An 11,065-nucleotide genomic window follows, 5' to 3' on the forward strand; every position below is an offset into this window, starting at 1 on the left:
TCAGTTCTTTGTTCCCCCAGAACTTAGGAGCTCTTCTCCCCACCGCAACACCATACATCTTTTTCGGCCTCAATCTCCTGAGTCTCCAGGGCCACCCTCTGTCTCTGGAACTTTCCAGAGTTCCGGATTCTGATGTCAAGGCGCCTCAACAGAAGCCCACAGGAGGACACGCCATCCCGTCTTAGAAAATCAGTCACCTGGGGCGCCTGGGTGGCTCAGTCGGTTGAGCATCCAACTTGGGCTCAGGTCATGATCTCGTGGTCCGTGAGTTCGAGCCCCGCGTCGGGCTCTGTGCTGACAGCTCGGAGCCTGGAGCCTGTTTCAGATTCGGTGTCTCCCTCTCTCTCTGACCCTCCCCCATTCATGTTCTGTCTCTCCCTCTCTCAAAAATAAATAAACGTTAAAAAAAAAAAAAGAAAGAAAATCAGTCACCGAAGGAAAAAGCAGTCGAGGTTCCAAGCATCCAGAGAGCAGAAAAGCAGCCTCCTTCTCCCTCTAGAGAAGCCAAGAGACCAGGGATCTTCCAGAAAACTCCCTCACCTTTTCCTACCTGTCTACGCGGGGTGGTCACCAACCTTCAGCTGACTCACCCGCACTGCCCGCGTGCTGGCCCGAGGATGGGGTGGCGGCCGCGAGCATCAGCCCTGTCGGGGCCCCGGGCTCCCCAAGGCCGAGCCCCGCTCTTGGGACGCCTGCTGAGGCAAGGGCCGGGTGTGAGAAGGAAAGGAGCGCGTCGCAAATGCCAGAAGCGTTTCTTCAGGAGAAAGTCGGGTTCCAATACGCTTCTGAGAGTTGGCAATAAGCGGGCCAACAAACGAGAACATTCTTACCTTTTGCATGTCAGGCAAAACCTTACAAAGCACCACGCTTGCAGCGTCTTGGCTGTGCCGATCCCAGGGGCGCGGGCGGGACGTGCCCCCACCGCGTCCACGTACTCCCGGACTCCCCGCAGCTCCCGAACTGCGACCACACGTCAGCCTCGCGCGGCCTCAGAGCGCGCAACCTGTCCGGCCAGAGGCCCAACGAGAGGTGAGGCTCCGAAGCCACCAAGGTCCGAGGCAAAATGGGCCACATCCCCTCTGGGACAAGCCCGCGTCCCTTGAGAGAGAAGGCGCGCCTCTGCGGCCTCACACCGGCAGGAAGCTGCGGAGAGATGCGGGCGTCCACTAGCCGCTGCACCTGCCCGCAGATGCTGTTCCTTCCCAGGATGCTTTTCCTTGCGCTCCTCCCCTTCGGCCCTGCCCAGCGCCTCGCCCCTCCCTGCCTCAACCCTCCGCCCCCGCGGTGTGCACTCCAAGCCTTCCCTGCAGTCCAGCGCGCCCCCGCGTCCCTACCCGCCCGCTTCAGTCTCTGTGCTGACTCCCGTCCACATCACTTTGTACTCTTCTTCCTTCCCTGTGCTCCCAGTTCAGGCCGAGCCCGGGCCTGGTTGGCGCGACGTGCGGGGCTGTGGGTAAACCCTGAGTAGGTAATGTTTTCTGTGCTGGGGAGAAGCAATCGGTAAAAGAACCAAAATAGTTTGGGAGATTTTCATCCCAAACCTTACATCCAAATTTTACACTCCTACCAACTCTTGGCTAAAGGCAAAAAAAAAAAAAAAAAAAAAAAAAAGCCTGGACGTGGAGACTGGCGTTTGAGGACCCATGCAGACACGTAGGGTTTTATTGAAATTCAGTCCTTCACTGTATTTCCTGGTTCCAGAGAAAACCGTTCCCGAAATTCTGAAAATCGCGGAGATTGTTGACAAGAGTGCGGGTCCTGGCTCTGTGAGTTGTTGCGGGAGCTTCTAGTGCTCACAGAGGGCAGCAGCCCGGAGCCGCAGGTTGAAAAGCACTGGGGAGACAGGAGGTACTGGAGGCAAGGAGGTTCGCAAGGACATCTTTCCTTCTTTCTTCTTCTCTTGTTACATAAATCGAGGCTTAATTATAAAGTAAGATGCATAAACCTTAATGAACGAGCTTGATGGGCTGCGACTATGCAGACGTCCCGGTAACCAGCACCCCCGGTAACCAGCACCACGGTAACCAGCACCCTGGCAAAGACCCAAGACTCTTAAGCTCCCGGAGCTTCCCCCTCTTACCACGATCCGCTCTGCTTTCTGACCTCCACCACCAGAGATGTGTTTTTCTCCTGTTCTGAAATAGAAATAGAATCATATGATATGTACTCATTTGAGTATTTCACTCCAGTTTTAAAACAATTAGATTCATCCATAGTGATGGTCGTGGAAGTTTTCGTTGCCCCCTAGGCGTTCCTTTGGATGGAAACTGTACATCACAAGATAACACCACAAGGTATTGATTCCCTTCGCTGCTGGAGCACATTTGGAGGGCGCTGGGTGTTGGCTGAACGTCTAACGTGGCCACAAGCACTCCTGTCCATGTTCATGTCATTCTAGTGTAGGTGAAAAATTGTCCCTTTTCCCTTTCTGGATTCTATGCTGGTCCAGTAATTAACTGGATTCTATGCTGGTCCAGTAATTAACGTAAGACTTCTAAGATAATTAGGAATGCTTCTAAATTCTACATTTGTACTCTTTTTTTTTTAATTTTTTTTGACGTTTATTTATTTTTGAGACAGAGACAGAGCATGAACGAGGGAGGGTCAGAGAGAGGGAGACACAGAATCTGAAACAGGCTCCAGGCTCTGAGCTGTCAGCACAGAGCCCGACGCGGGGCTCGAACTCATGTACCACGAGATCGTGACCTGAGCCAAAGTCGGCCGCTTAACTAACTGAGCCATCCAGGTGCCCCTCTACATTTGTACTCTTAATTCAAGTTCTTCTCTCATTTTCTCAAATAACTGGGTTTATGCTAATGTTCTGTGATTTAAAACAGGTGTGGGACATGTGAGTCGTGCACTGACAGAAAATGACAGAAAAATGTAGTTTTAGCGTTCATGAGCAAATGCAACAGCACTTAACAACATAAATTAATGTGAGACAAATTACAGGGGGAAAACAAATTTAATTCTTTATATATGAGAGCCCCATAGAAACATGAAACTCGAAGGAGTGACAAGACAAAGGGGTTTGGGCTTGGGGTAGTAAACGGTGGAGAAGTAACGAGGTTCATTTATCTGACTTTCTCTGCCCTAAATCCCCTGTCTCTGGTGCTGAGATGCTTTGTGCCCTCTTGGTACAGGGGACACTCATCTGCTTTCAGGGACCAAGGAGAATCAGAGTGTCCTCACACCAGCTGTTTGTCAAGTCCCTTTAGTTCCAAGTAATCAAGATGCCAAGGTGGCAGATTTCGGGGTGGCAGTTCTGCACCCCTCCACAAGGGAAATACTCATGCGTTTCTCTTAGGCACACGCACAGGTGTGGTCTCGGGGCCACAGGTCATATGCATATTTAGTTCCAGCCAATATTTCTGGGGGCGCCTGGCTGGCTCAGTTGGTGAAGCACACGACTCTTGATCTCAGGGTTGTGACCTTGGGCCCCACTTTGGGTGTAGAGATTAGAAATAAAATCTTTAAAAATTTTTTTTCAAATAGTTTCCCAGCGCGGGTGTGCGGGTGGCTGGAAAGCCTGGTCAGAGATGCCTGAGACTTGTAGCTGCTTCGCACCCTCAGCAGAACCTGATGCTGGTGAGGAGTATTTCACTGTTTTTAAAGTTGAATCTCCCTGCTAGCAAAAGACGTTGAGCACCTTTTAAATCGCCTACTGCTATATGGGGATCCTCTTTTGTGAAGTGCGTCTTAATTTGCTCTTTCTTTTCGAGATTTTAGTCTTTTTCTTAGCGTTTTGTAGAAGTGCTTCACATATGCCAGGTAAGAGTAGTTGTAATTTGTAAGTATTGAAATGCCTTCTGAGACTGTGGCTCATCTCTTCCTAACGCGGAGAGGGCTTGACAAACTTTCGAAGAAGGGGAAAGAAGAAACGAAGGGGAGAGAGGTTGAGGACACAGGAGAGAGTTCCATCCGGAGATCTCTGTGGTTTTTCCGTGCAGGAAAAATGCCCTGGGCCTTTGGCGGGGCGGGGGCCTTGGGAGGGACTGATGGGGAGGGCGGTCCTTGAGCAGAAGCGCCGTTATCTGGCCTGCCTTCCTCTTACACTTCTAGCACGGGGTCCCGTTCAGAGGTTTAGGGCACGGCGGCGTTTGACACGGTGGATTTTCTGTCCTTGAAGACTCCTCAGAAATGTGGCTCATGTTTCCGGAGGGTGAGGGCATTTCTGCAGTGAGAGGTGTGGCTCAGGGGGGCTCCGCCCTTTCCTAGAGAGCGGGTTCGTACCCACGCTCTCGCGTCTACCTGTCTGTCTCCGGCACTCCAGTACTCGTCTCCTTTGAACAACTCCTCTTGCAGGCTGTGGCGAAAGGGAGGGCCTCATCGGCCTCAACCTGCGCCCTGGGTCCGCGCCCGGGTTCTCTCCCTGGGTCTCTGCCCGGGGTCTCCGCCCAGGGTCTCTCCCTGGGGTCTTTCCCTGGGTCTCCGCCCGAGGTCTCTGCCCAAGGTCTCTCCCTGGGTCCCCGCCCAACGTCTCTACCTGAGTCCCCGCCTGGGGTCTCCCCTCGGCTGCCGCAGTGTCCGCTCCGGGAAGCCAGGGAGGAAACACCGGCTCGTCCGGATTTCCTGAACCCCGAGCAAGAAGCCAGTCACCACCCCCACGTGCCCACTAGCCCTGTTCCTGCTGCTCGGCCCCTGAGGAGCAAGACAGAGAAAGGACCGGAGAAGACTCGGTAATTCCGTGTTGAATTCCCTGCATCCCCGAGCGGCATTCGCGTCGTGGGGAACCCCAGGCGACCACGCAGGGAGCACCTGCTGACCCGTTTCTACCCGCCCCTCCTCCTCCAGCTCACCCGCTGCCTCCGAAGGCCTTCTCCTCGCGCAGGGTTTCCGGGATCCCTTCCCAACCCCCCCCCCCCCCCAACTCTCGGGGAAGCGGATGCCTGCGAGCAAAGTGGGAGCGGACACGTTGGGGGGCGGGGGGAGGAAGGGTACCCTGGCCCCGCGATGCAGACTTTACCAATTGGAGAATGACTAAAGGAGGGGTCTTCCAGCAGCCGAAATAGCTCAGCTGGGAGAGCGTTAGACTGAAGATCTAAAGGTCCCTGGTTCGACCCCGGGTTTCGGCAGTTTGGCTTTTGCCCCGGCACGTGGGGGAGGGCGGGGGCGCGTTTTTGTCACACTCTCTTGGTTCCTATTCACTGAGGTCTTGGATGAAACGTTAACTGACATAGCGAATATTTCATTTAAAGTTTTACAACCTAAGAAATTCCAATATGTTACATGCCATTACCCTTACAACTCATTTCTGTCTTGATGGGTGTGTGTGTGATGTTTTTAATCCACACAACAATTGCAGGGGGGAATCTGCAGAGAAAGAACCCCTGCAATGTTGCAGTAGAATGTGTGTGGTGTGTGCTCGTGTATGTACAAGGACAATTCTGCAACCGGAAAACGAGAGTATCCATTATTATGTGGATATATGTGTGCATAAAGAACTTATACAACGCAACACCGAAAAACCAAATAATCCAATTAAAAAATGGGCAGAAGACATGAAGAGACACTTCTCCAAGGAAGACATCCAGATGGCCGACACATGAAAAAATGCTCAACATCACTCATCATCAGGGAAATACAAATCAAAACCACAATGAGATAACCCCTTACCCCTATGAGAATGGCTAACATTAACAACTCAGGCAACAACAGATGTTGGTGATGATGCGGAGAAAGAGGAGCCCTCTTGCACTGCTGGTGGGAAAGCAAACTGGTGCAGCCGCTCTGGAAAACAGTATGGAGACTCCTCAAAAAATCAAAAATAAAACTACCCTATGACCCAGGAATTGCACAGCAAACTCGGTTGGAGAGAGACAAATACCATATGATTTCACTCAAGTGTGGAATATAAGAAAACAAAACAAATGAACAAAGTGGGGGGAAAAGACAAACCAAGAAACAGACTCTTAACTACAGAGAAGAACTTGATGGTCACCAGAGGGGAGGTGGGTGGGGGGCCGGGTAGAATAGGTGAAGGGGATTAAGAGCACAGTTGTCCTGATGAGCAGTGAGTATGCATAGAATTGCCATATCCCTATATTGTACCCCTGAAACTAATTTAACACTGCATTATCAACCATACTGGAAATAAAAGAAAATAAAGGAAATAAAAGTTCCATGAGCCAAGTGAGAGAACTAGTCTGCCAGACAAATCTTATTCCTCCAATTTCAGAAAGGACTCACTGTCATTTTAGGAATATTGGCAAAAGCTCATATATGGGGAAACCAGAATGGGAAACACTTAACCACTAGAAATCCGGTACCAGGAAATGGGTTTTCTCAGCATCATGTAGTTCAAAGAACACAGTCTTAACCAGGATAAGTCCCAGGGTTCAAGAAATGTCCAGGAGTGAACGCTAATGAGCACACTCTTTGGTCTTTACCTGGCTTCTCATTCTTGGTTCTCCCAGTGACTCACAAACCCAAGGCTTGAAGCCCAGGTGATCCTGAGTTGGCCGTGTAGCATCCTCACAAGTGCGCTGCATGTATCTCGAATTTAATGTGAGCAAAGCTAGCTCATGTTCCTCATGTTCCCATCCTCCTGCCTCCCTCCATCTCCAAAAGAATTTTTATAACCTGTTTTCTGCACTTCTTCTGTTTGATAATGGCATGATGTTTCCTATAAATAAATAGATAATTTTTCCCTTGACCCTTAAATCTTGTGGCTCTTTACGTTTGGTCTCACTCTCACAATCCAACATTTCTCTCCATCCCCAAAGCTGTTTCCTTCATGCCTAATGAATGCCTTTTGAAAAAGAGATTTTGGACAATTGTCAGGGCCTCCTAAGTTTGAAGAGAAACAACCCTTTAAGTGAAATGCTGAATGCATCACTCTAGGGTTTCCTTTTAGGGTCGTGATGCCTTTTCCCTATTAAATCTGATACTTAATATTCCAATGGAGCAAACAAGAAATATTATGAACCATTTTAGGCCGGAAAATGCTGACTTTCCAAAGCCTTGTGTCTCAGGGTAAGACATATCTGAAGGAAAGCAAAAGAGCTGAAAACTGGGGCTTGATTAATTCCTTGGCAGGAATGGGAGAAGGAAACTGTAAACACGTGTTGAAGCCACAGGAGACACTTCTTGGCTATCACCGGACACGTTTCCAGGGTCTTCCTTTCCATCTCAAGTTCTACACTCTGAAGAATCAGTGCCCCTCTTTGGTTCCTGAAGGTCTCCTGCTCAAAGTAGCCGCGGGAGCCCCGTTAACACTGAACCACCACAACAGGCAGGAATCAAGGGCCTCAGAAAACAAAACTTATTTCCAGATAACCGTTAGCAACGAGCTTTCCCGGAGGGGGGTGTAGCTCAGTGGTAGAGCGCATGCTTTGCATGTATGAGGCCCCGGGTTCGATCCCCGGCACCTCCAAGCTGTAGCTTTTTTTTTTTTTTTTCTTCTTCAAGAAACACTGATCTAGCACTCCTAACTTTTTGTCCCATTCCTGCACGTATGGAGAGAAAAACCTAATGGGTTGTCTTGAATTCTCCCTCATCTCTTGCTGTGAGCCCCCACACCACCCAGGGGGGCGGGACCCTAACAACATCCCTTGAATCCGAACAAAAGCGCGCACACGAAGTAGCGGTTCACCGTGGTTCCCACCGTGTACTATTATTAAAGAGAGGGAAATACAACAACGGAGAAGAAACAGCATCGCCCTACCTACATTTTCTTTGGTTCTTTCTGTTTTCTGGGCCAAACGCAGAATGAGAGCAGCATTACTCCTCTGGCTGCTCTACAGGACCCCCAGCACTTGCGGACCCCAAGCCCTCCGGGGTGAGCGAGCCGAAGGATGCTGGACGACTGGGCCGGGGGGGGGGGGGGCCAGGGACCTCAATAGGGGCCTTCCAAACATGAAAGAAATAAACGTGGATCAACGCATTCTCAATCGATATTCCATAATATCTGCTTCCCTACATTTCTTCACTCACCCCGTTTTCACCGTTGTTTTAAATCTTGAAACAAAACAGTGCCTGGACACCTCCGTTAACATCAAATGAAGGCCCTCACGTGAGGAAGTAGGAAAGGCTTTTCCATCACAATGGGAAAGAGATGCAAAGGTGACGAGAACACAGATGTGTCGGCCGCTTTTGCGGGTGAAGGGCAGCCACTTCCTCTGTCCTTTCGCCTCTGCTCTGTGTGGCCAGGGAACACCTAGGAGTTCCTGACCCACTGGTGGCACCTGCATTAGTCGCTAGGGTCACCATAACAGAATACCACAGACTCGAGCAACAGAAATTTCTTTTCTCACAGTTCTGGGGGCCAAGATCAAGGTGCCGCAGGGATGGTTTCTGGTGAGCCCTTTTCAGGAGGCAGCAGACAGCGGCCTCCTCCGTTTGCTGTCCCATCGCGTGGCTTTTCCTTCGTGTGCACACGCCTTGTGTCTCTTCCTCTTCCTGTGAGAGGCACCCTTATCTCACTGAACCTTTATTACCTCCCTAAAGACTCATCTTCAGATACAGTCGCACTGTGCGGTTAGGACATCAACATATGGATTTGGAGATGGGGAGGGGGGACACACAATTCAGTCCCTAACAGCACCTTTTCAGGAATTTCGATGCGGGATGGTTTCAAACTGCTGCTCTCTGTGGACTTATTTCCTGGCGGATCATTTGTCTTTGGGAGGGAATTAAATTTGTTTCCAGTCTCTAAGTCTAACTTTCCACCAGGCTGGGATGTCCTTATTTCCAGATTCCCTTCTCCGGTGACAAAATCTACAGCGGGCACTCCCGAGGGGGACTGCCTGGAGTCTGCCTGGCTGCTGATTGGTGGTGCTCCCTGGGGCCAATTACTTGTTCCAGGAGGCCGTTTTCGAGGGGGGTAATGTGGTCATTCCATGTATTCTCTTTACTCTGAGTGCTTTCTCTAGCATTTAAGCACATGGAGTGTGGGGTGTTACTGAGAAAGGACCTGGAGAGGGCATGTGGAATTAGGGTGCTGTTGAGCAGACTTCCAGATTCCAGGTCCAATCCCCTGGACAATAATTTAGGTGACTTTGTGGGTCCCATCACACAGCCCCTGAGTTTTCTGTGGATGAGCTCCAATGGGCGCCGGGAGACCTGATCTACCAAAATGCCATCAAACTATTTGGGTTCCATCAAACTATTTGGGTTCCATCAAACTATTTGGGGGTCTCAGAAAGCCAAACTTGGAGGACTTCTAGCCCTATGGCAAGCACCGAAATGTCCTCTCCGTCCCAAGTAATTTGGCCAGTTCTCTCGTCTGGGATCAAATTGCTAAAAAACTATACTATGAGTGAATTGTGATTAAAATATCTCCTTCCGGTATGGCTGCTTGTGCAGCGGGCCGAGACTTGTAGGCTCGCAGGCCACTCCTCCCTCCATGGAAGAAATCCTGCGCCTCCCCCTCCCCCTGCTGCCCTCACGTCTGTACCTTGTCCACTAAGCCTAAGTCTCTGCTTGTCCCCCTTAGCTCTTACAAGGGCTTCTATTATGAGGGGGCCGTGACAGGGCCCTCTCCCTGTGCCCCCAAGAATCGGACACGGGCAACGCCGGGGCCCCTGCAGAAGCGGGGGTGAGATTCTGAGACAGACACCTGGATTCCAGAGGCTTGCTTACATGACAGATGTCACCGCTCACGTACAGTCCCGAGCCGTCGGCCCTTGGACCCAGCCGACACCCTGCACCTGTTCACACAAGGTGCCCTCCGTCCTGGCACCACTTACTGCCTTAGGGTCCGTGCCACGGCTTCTACCTCAACACTCAACGTCCAGGAAACACTCGTTCCTCCCGCTGCCCGACGTGCGGACGCCGGCAGACCCCGCTCCCACCTGCAGCTCCTCTCGGGCCGTCACCGCGCAGGGATCAGACCCGGCCGACCCGCCGGCCCGGCCGGGCGCACCGACCCCACCGACAACGCTGACCCCGCCGACCTCACCGACCCCGCGGACCCCGCTCGCGCACCCACCGCACCGACTGCGCGGACCCGCCGACCCCACCGACCCCGCCGACCGCACCGGGCGACTGACCCCGCCGACTCCGCCGCGCGCCTCCTCTCCGGTGCGACCGTCCGGGGAAAACGCGCGCTCAGCTCCCTTCGGGACCGGGAACCGATCTTCTCCCCCCCCCCCCCCCCCCCCGGCCTCTCGCGCCCACTCACGCGACCCTCCGCTCGCCTTTGTCACCCCCGCCCCGCCCGCTCCCGGGGGCTCGCCTAGCCCCCCTCGCCTACTTCCCGCGCCGAGCTCCCATTCCCCGCCCCGCCAGCCCGGCCTCAGTCCGCGGCGGAGTCTCCAGGCCTCGGCCTGACCAACCCTCTGGTTTTCAGAATCAGCTGCGGCTTTTAAACAGTGTGGGTCCCCGACCCCCCGACCCCACAGGACCCGGGATCCCCACAAACCCAGTGACTGTCGCACCGCATTATGGGCGAGGCTGGAAGGGCGCGCGCCCTTGGCTCAGGTTCCCGCAGCAGGTGCGGCCGCCCGGGACGCCCCCCGCCCCCCTCCGGCGCCCTCCCTCCGTCTCGCCCTCCGCGCGCCTCGGAGTCGCGCCCCCTACACGAACCCGAACCCGAACCCGGGCGGGACCCGCGACGGCGCGAACCCGGGACCCGACCCGCGACGGCGGCTGGACGGCCGGTGACCCCCCTGCGGTCCGCGGGCAGCGCGGCTCGCGACCTCCGTGGTCGGTGGGTCGGTGCTTTGCAGACACAGACACGGCTTCCTGTGCCAGGAGCGACCGCCACCGAACCCGGATTTCTCCGCTTCAATCGTTTTGCCACATTTGTTTTTTCTCTTCCCCCCAAATGGAAACACACAAATTACTATGTTTTCTGATTTCAGAATAACTTGCATATTGTCAGGTCTTATTTCTAATAGTTAAAATTCTGAAATGTTAGCATTAATAGCGTACTATGACGTAACACCCAGCTGTACTTGAATTCCACCAATCATTAAAAAAAGGTCCTTCTGAGCGACTTTCCCCAGTCTAGGACCCGGTTCAGGATCATGCCCGGCAGGTGGCTTTCTTGTTCTCTGTGTCCTTCAATCTGGGATGGCTTCTCAACCCTTCCTTTCCTGACGCTGGCGGTTTTGAGGAACTC

The 11,065-nt window shown here is 52.8% G+C and overlaps 1 long non-coding RNA gene and 2 other non-coding genes across 3 annotated transcripts; 2 read left to right on the top strand and 1 right to left on the bottom strand.

Annotated features, from left to right (window-relative positions):
• Nucleotides 1–1,644: 1,644 nt before the first annotated feature.
• Nucleotides 1,645–8,006, bottom strand: LOC132666266 (uncharacterized). Its single transcript, XR_009604593.2, has 3 exons — nucleotides 7,936–8,006; nucleotides 2,081–2,135; nucleotides 1,645–1,918 (listed from the first exon to the last, which is right to left on the bottom strand). It is a non-coding gene; the product is annotated as an uncharacterized LOC132666266 (long non-coding RNA).
• Nucleotides 5,003–5,075, top strand: TRNAF-GAA (transfer RNA phenylalanine (anticodon GAA)). The gene has a single exon. It is a non-coding gene; the product is annotated as a tRNA-Phe (tRNA).
• TRNAA-UGC (transfer RNA alanine (anticodon UGC)) lies at nucleotides 7,304–7,375 on the top strand. The gene has a single exon. It is a non-coding gene; the product is annotated as a tRNA-Ala (tRNA).
• Nucleotides 8,007–11,065: the final 3,059 nt, after the last annotated feature.

The sequence above is a fragment of the Panthera onca genome, chromosome B2 (genome assembly GCF_046562875.1).
Source record: "Panthera onca isolate mPanOnc1 chromosome B2, mPanOnc1 haplotype 2, whole genome shotgun sequence".
Lineage (NCBI taxonomy): Eukaryota > Metazoa > Chordata > Mammalia > Carnivora > Felidae > Panthera > Panthera onca.